This window comes from Aspergillus saccharolyticus, assembly GCF_003184585.1.
Source record: "Aspergillus saccharolyticus JOP 1030-1 unplaced genomic scaffold BP01scaffold_63, whole genome shotgun sequence".
NCBI lineage: Eukaryota > Fungi > Ascomycota > Eurotiomycetes > Eurotiales > Aspergillaceae > Aspergillus > Aspergillus saccharolyticus.
This window is the reverse complement of record NW_020290673.1, coordinates 109,972-118,091: the sequence shown is the minus strand read 5'-3', so window position 1 is coordinate 118,091 and position 8,120 is coordinate 109,972.

The following is an 8,120-nucleotide window of genomic DNA, read 5'->3' as shown; positions in this document are numbered from 1 at the left end:
TAAACTTACTTATTAAATTATTAGATACTATAATAATTATATTTCGAATTATAGAGATAATATTATTCTATTCTAAATATATTATATCTATAAAGAGTTACTTCTCTTTTTAGAATTCTATTGAATCAATTTTATATAAAGATATTTCTTATTTTTTAGATATACTAGGTATTAATATTACTACTATTATATACGAAAATGTTACAATTTAAATAAAAGGTCGATTTCTTAGTTAATTCTTTGAATAATTTTCTAAAAACAGGCTTATCTATTGCAGCAAAATCCTATCTTTTATTCTATATTAAAGTCGTAGCCCTACTTGCCTAAATAGGCAAGATACCAGGAAAAAAAAGGAAATATTATATATATAAGCTTTATAGACTTAAATTTTGATATTTCTAAGGGATTTAAAATTCTATAAATAGATTGGATTTTTTACTATAGTTAAATACTATTTTTAGTTGAGAATCTCTATTTTTTGATTTTTATAGATTTTTTAAATACAAATTTTAATATTTTTTTATATAAATAGTTTATTCTACTTTTTATATAGCTTATTGATCTCTAACTAATAGTTCTTATTATATAAAAAAACTCTATCTAATCTTCCTGTATTCTATTACTTCTATTTATATTCTTATTTACAGCTTTGTCTATTTCTACTTTTATTTTTCTATAGTTTTCTAATATTATAGAACTCTATTACAGTCTATATTACTAGAATAGTTAAATTCTTTATAGATTAGTATACTCTATATATACTATTAATATTAGTATATACTAGATTACTTTTAATATACAGTTCTAGACTATTTTCTGAGTCTATATATTTTTAAAATGTACTTTGACTATTAAGTATTCTTTCTATTCTTCTTCTACTAGTCTATAACTAATTTATCTTAATTCTTAGTTATATCTTTATAGCTATTATATAATTCCTTAATCTCTAGTTGTTTTATCTTATGAGCTAGATAGGTTATAAAGAATATCTATTCTTGATCTAATTTCTAAATTCTTTTTAATTATTTAGATACTTATTAATAATATAGTCTATTAGCTGTCTACTATCTTAAGAAATAACTCTATTTATCTATATAAAAGACATCTATAGTATTAAGAATAAATATAAGATTTAGTACAGAATATACTATATAGCTACTATTTTTATTAATAATTTATTAAATTATATAATATTAACTATATAGATTTGCTGTATTTCTTCTATACAGTTCTATATTAGTTAGATGAATATATCTATAGTTTATCTATAGATTCTTCTCTATTTATATAGTACTATATAAAGAATAATATAATTCTATCTATAATCTATATTTTATTGTCTTTTCTTTGTAATATTTATCTTTATTAGAATTCTAATAGCTATGAATTTATATTAAGAATTTATTATTATAATACTATAGTAGTCTTTATATCTATAAATTATTAAATTAATTGATATATTACTAATAGAAATATTCTAATAGATATTATAGAAGAATTAATTTACTTATATAGATTACTAGAATATAATAATAGTTATTTATCTTTCTTAATATAGATTTAGTTTTATAATATAGATCTTTTATCTTTATATACTAGATTAATTAGTTAAGATATTCGAGAATATTAATCTATATATTCTAATATATTAGTCCACTTAGAAATAGCTATATAAGACTAATCTATATTCTATCTTAATTATTATTATATTAGTACTACAGATTAATCTTATAATAGAGAAACATATAGACTATTAATGATATAATCTTTCTATATTATCTAAGATAGCTATTATTATTCTAGATATAGATACTAATTATAGCCACTATATATTTTAAGATATAAATCTATATTTATATACTACTAAAGAATAGCTATAGTTAATCTATATTAATTCTTTCTATACTTTTAATCTACTTTATATTATATTCTTCTTTTTCTATATAATATCTAGACTAGTATTAAGATCTATAGCTTTATAAGATTACTACTTTATATTCTATTAATAATCTAGACTATAAAGATAACTAATTAATAGTTTAGATATTTTATATATATTAATAATATTAATTCTTAGATTTAGATATTATAGATAAGATTATTTTAGTTGAGCTGCTAAATCCAAAAATAGAACTAAAGCTACATAAACTTATTTATACATATATAATTTACAATGTCTATAGTCTATTATATAATTCTTAGATATCTTACTATAGAAAGAATCTGGATACTAATAAGATTTTATATATAAAATATTTTCTAATAGTATATTAGAAGACTATATTACTATAGAAGAATAGATTTTTTTTATTACTATTGGTATTAGTCTAGAATAAGTTTTAAAACCATGATTTATAGTTAAAAGATTATAATCAAGAATATATAGATTATACTATATAATCTATTTCTTTTTTATAACTATATTATTATATTAATATATAAGTCTATTAGAGTATTAGAGTAATTAAGTATATTATTAAATATATATATATATATACAAGAATCTAGACTATACTATATTATATTTCTAGAGTAGTAATAAGATAAATTAGTATCTTAAAAGTTATTATATTAGTCTAATAGAGATTATTATATATCTTCTCTACCTTTATATTTATAAAAAGTATCTACTAATTATAGTATTAATAGTCTATCCTCTAGATCAGTAGACTATATTATTTCCTAAAATATAGATATATAATAGATTATAGCCTATCTAGAGTCTTTTTATAGTATAGTAATAGTCTTCTTTATATATAATATAGAAATAGTCTAATCAGATTCTAAATATATTTATTACTAGTATATAGAGATGTCTTAATATTTTATTTAGAATATAAAAAAGAATATAAAACTATAGTAGCTATAGTAGTAGAATCTTATAATTAATTAAATATATTACTATAGTTCTAATATAGAAGAATAGTTTTACTTATAACTTCTTCTAATTATTAAGATAAGTTCTACTAGCTTTAAGAATCTCTATATTATTACTAATATATTTTATTCTATATTCTAGATAGTCTACTAGGCCCTAAGTCTACTTAATAGTAATAAAGAGTAGTATCTAATATTCTAGAAGATAATAGTCTTTATATCTAGATTTATTTTATAGTTTCTGTTTATAATAGTTCTATTATTTAGTTTAGTAAATAAACTACTAATACTATAGAATAAATTTAAGATATTCTTATAGATAATCTTATCTATTAGATCTTATAGATATAGAAGTCTCTAGTAATTTCTAATTAAAAGATTAATTACAGTCTCTTTCTTATAGATAAGCTACTTAGAACTAAGAACTATTTATTTATAGATTTCTAGCTTTCTCTTCTAACTAGCTAGCAGAAATAGGCTGAGAGTATTACTAAATCTTAGAAATTAACTAGTTAGTTAGTTAATTATATTTTTTTAACTAAGAAATTAGAATATTAATTAAATAATCTATAATATATAGTCTTTAATACTATTATAATAGCTATTATATAAGATCTACTAGTCTACTACTTTATTTAAGATACTAATAATACTAGAAAAATATTTCTATATTAGATTATATATAGTAAGCTATATTTATTAGATAAGAAGATTATTTATATAATATTATCTAGTATAGTAGCTCTACTTCTATCTTATAGCTATATAATCTATTCTAAGTTCTATATTTCTCTTAAATTAATAGAGATATTTATCTATTTAATTAGTCTATAGTCTAGTGTCACGGCTGAGCTGTAGAATATAGATCTAATTATCTAAGATAAGATTTCTATATAGTATTATTATACTTTTAAGACTATTTACTAGATTATTAGATAATATTAGATAATATTTTAATAAATTATTTTGTAGTATTCTAGTTCTCTTTAGTAGTAATTTCATATAAATATTATTTATAGTAAAAAAGAGATATTATCTAGATATTACTATAATCTACTTATAATATTTCTTTCTATAATAATTATTCTATATTCTATAGTTCTATAAGAACTACTATCTACAGAAAGAACTAGAAAATAAAATATATACTATCTAACTAGCTAATATATTATATAATTATAGTCTCTATAGCTAGATTAGTCTATCTTCTAGTATATATTAGACTAATAATATTAGAATCTTTATAAGTATATACTCTTTATATTCTATCTCTATAAGAGTCTAGATATTAGCTTCTTTACTAAGTATATAATTTATATAATTTATAATATTTCTTTAAATAAATTTAATAATTATTATCTTAATAAGCTACTATATTAAATAATTAATATTTATATAATTAATAAAGCCTTAATAGATAATATTAGTAATAATGTTAAGAAGTTTATATATAAGTTTTTATATATAGTTAACTTGTCTAATCTATTTTTCTTAGTTTTATAACTAAAACTAGATATATCTATTATATATCTAAGAAATATATATATATAAAGAAGTCTATATGATAGAATATCTACTAATATAGATATTAAGACCATAGCTAATTAAAACTAAGATATTAATTAGTAATTATATAAATTTTAAATGTTTAATTCTATAGATTATTTTATATTTAAATAAGTATAAACTTCTATTTACTTTTATTTATAGATAATTTCTAGTCTATCCTTACTTTATAGTAATAATTAATTATATCTAAAGCTAGTTTCTATAAACTATAGTTATATATCTTTATCTTCTATTATTCTTTTATAATAATTATATATAGTATTTTCTTATATAATAAATATAATTAGACTAACTATCCTTTATTAATTGAATATAACTACTACTAAGAATATTATATATAAGAAGATTCTTTAGTAGTTCTATAATTAAATATATTATTAACTACTAAAGTACTTACAAAGTCTACTAGCGAATTTATTTATATATATATATTAGACTAGAAATTATCTTAATAGTTTATTTACTAGTATCTATATATTAATTAGCTAAGGAATAAGAAAATTTAATCAATTATATAGATAGCTAGCCTAGATATATAATCTATTTAAAAATATAATAGTCTAAAGGCCCAGCTCTTAGACTATAAGCTTATTCTTGTTCTTATTCTTATTCTTCTTCTTCTTTTTCTCTTTCTTTTTCTCTTTCTTTTCCTTTTTCTTTTTCTTCTTCTTCACCGGGCCGGCAGCAGTGTAAAAAACAGCTGCTAGATGGTGGGTGGTGTTGGCCTGGGCCTCAGTGGCTGCCACTACGGCATCGGTGGCGGCTGCTGTGGCCTAGAAAGCAGGTGCTAGAGCATCCTAGCTATCAGTAGAGGCCTTAGGCCACTAGACTATATTCTCCTTAGTAGAAGAGTAGACCGTAGAAGTAGAGATAATAATATAATATCTAATAAGAAATTAGACTAATAGATTCTTAAGAGATTTATAATCTATAGAAGTCTTCTTTTTTTTATTATTATTATTATTATTATTATTCTCTATTGTTATCTTTCTTATTAGTAGCTGGGGTAGAGACTATAATCTATATTAATTATTGAATTATTCAATATTTTACTTTTTTAACTTATAATAGAGAACACAGTAATATTCTAGTAAATCAAAGTAATAATTTATATAGAAACTCTTTAAGAATCTAAGTAAGCTAATATAATCTATCTATAGTCTATAATCTACTAGATAGTAGAAGTAGAGTATCTAGTTACTGTTAGTATTTATTAATACTATTCTAGTAGTCTAAACTTAAGTAGACTCTTAGTTTAATAGATAGTTAAGAGTAAGCTAAGTATTTTATCTATACTAATAGATTATAGACTTATAGACTATATTATAGTTAGTAGTAAGCTTAACTATTAGTCTAGAGGCTACTTATTTAGTTATATTATAGTTAGTAGCTAAGGCCTAGAGCTTTGTAGTAAGGGGACTGGAGAGGGTATTAAGGAGTACTATAGACTATATTAGTATCTATTCTTATATAACTATATTAATTTTAACTTACTAAAAGAAGAAGAGAATAGAGTAGTATTATCTATAAAGAATATATACTTATAGAAGCAGCTATAGCTATTAGCTATTTATTATTCTCTTAGAGCTGTAATCTAGATTAGTTTAAAATTAGAGTAGAAATATATATTATTCTATATAGTAGTAGTATTTAGCTAATTACTATCTATACTACTAGATAGTACTAAATAACTATATAATACTATCTAATCTATAATAACTAGTTTTTATATATAATATAATAAAGTAACTTAATTTAAGAATCTTAATAGTCTATAATATAAATACTTATAGAAGAAATAACTTTTTAAAAAAAATAAATAGTAGTAGCGGTGGTAGTAGAATATAGAAGATATTAAATAATAGATATTTTGGTATTTATAAGATACTTATAGCTGATTAATTCTACTATAACAATACATACAACATGTACATATTCCCGATTAGGAACATATGTAACAGACCGGCTGGCAGCCCCAGCCTTCGAGCCGCCGAGCGAAGCGAGGCTACAAGGCTTGTCTAGATATAATTAGATCTTAGTATTTAACTACTAAGAGTCTATATATCTATATAGCTTAGTTATATTCTATTTACTTAATTTTATTATTCTTTATTTTTCTAAATATAGATATAATTAGATCTTTATTATTAAACTTTTATATTCTAGTATGGATAGTCTTTTAATTAGCTAAACTATATTATCTTTATAATACTTATAGTATATTCTTAAGAAAGATAATAATTTTAGAAGTAAAAAAGGAGTTACATATAATAGTATCTAGAAAAGTAAGATTTAAAGTAGAGAATATTTAAATAGTATCTAGAGTATATAATAGTACTCTAAGAAAAAGAGATAAGTAAATATTTATAGATAATAGAATAGGAAAGTAAAGTATTAAGGAAAAGAATATTAAAATAGTATCTAACAGTAAGAAGAACAAGAAAATAGATAAGAAAAAGATAAAATAAAAAAGAAAAAGTATTAGTAGACTAAAAATAAGAAGAGAAGAAAATAAGAAAGAGAAGTATTAGTAGAACTATAGATAGTAAGATAAATAGTCTGGATAATAAAAATATAAGATATTAAAATAATAGAATATCTAGATATATTAAAGAATACTTTAATTCTTATAATAATACTACTAATCATTATTCTCTAACTCTACTTATCTAGATATAAGATATCTCGAGACTAATTAAAGATATTAAAAAGGTAAAGTAATATATCAAAATACTAAAGATAAGAAATACTTTATATAGTATAAGATTAAGAATAAAAGATATCTAATATATTAGAATCTTAATAATAATAAAAATTCTAAAAGATATTATTAATATTGATTTTATAATAATTCTAGTAATTCTAGTTTGAATAATAGAAATAATAATAATAATATTTTTCTATCTTAAAATACCTTATATTAAAATCACGAAAGTAATAAGTATAGTAGTAATAGTAAATATTATTATAGTTAAGGTAGAGATCTTCTTAATCTTAAGTATAATAATAAGTATAATAGCTAAGATTCTATTTCAACTTTTCTAAGTATTTGTATTAGTAGAAAACTAATAAAATCAGCTATTTCTAGTCTAACTATATCTCTAATAATCTAATAGCTAATTACTACAAGAATCTAGATAGTTAAAAGATATATTACTAGAATATATATCTATTTATTAATTATCTTTATGATATTATAATTTAAAAACATAATGCTATAGTTAAGATAAATATTTTGATATATCTTATTAATACTATATTATAGTAGTACTAGTCTAAAGTTACTAATTATAAAAAGTACTTAGTATATATGTTTAGTCTTAAAGATACTTAGTTCTATAAGATACTATATTAATTGCATTCTAATATATATAGTACTATTTACAATCTTAATAGTATTATACATCTATATTTCGTATAGTAATAACAGAGGTAGCCTATATCCACGAAATAGACTGATCCTTGAGGGATTAGTAGTCTTCTACACAGAAATTAACATCTTATAGATATCAGGAAGATATTACTATAAATAGTCTCACAACTCCTATAACTACTATAGTATATTATTCTAATAATCTTACTTCTAATAGTAGTTGTTCTATTATAAATAGTACTCTTCTTTACAATAATAAGCTATCTAGCTTAAGTATTAAAGATAATCTTATATATTCTAA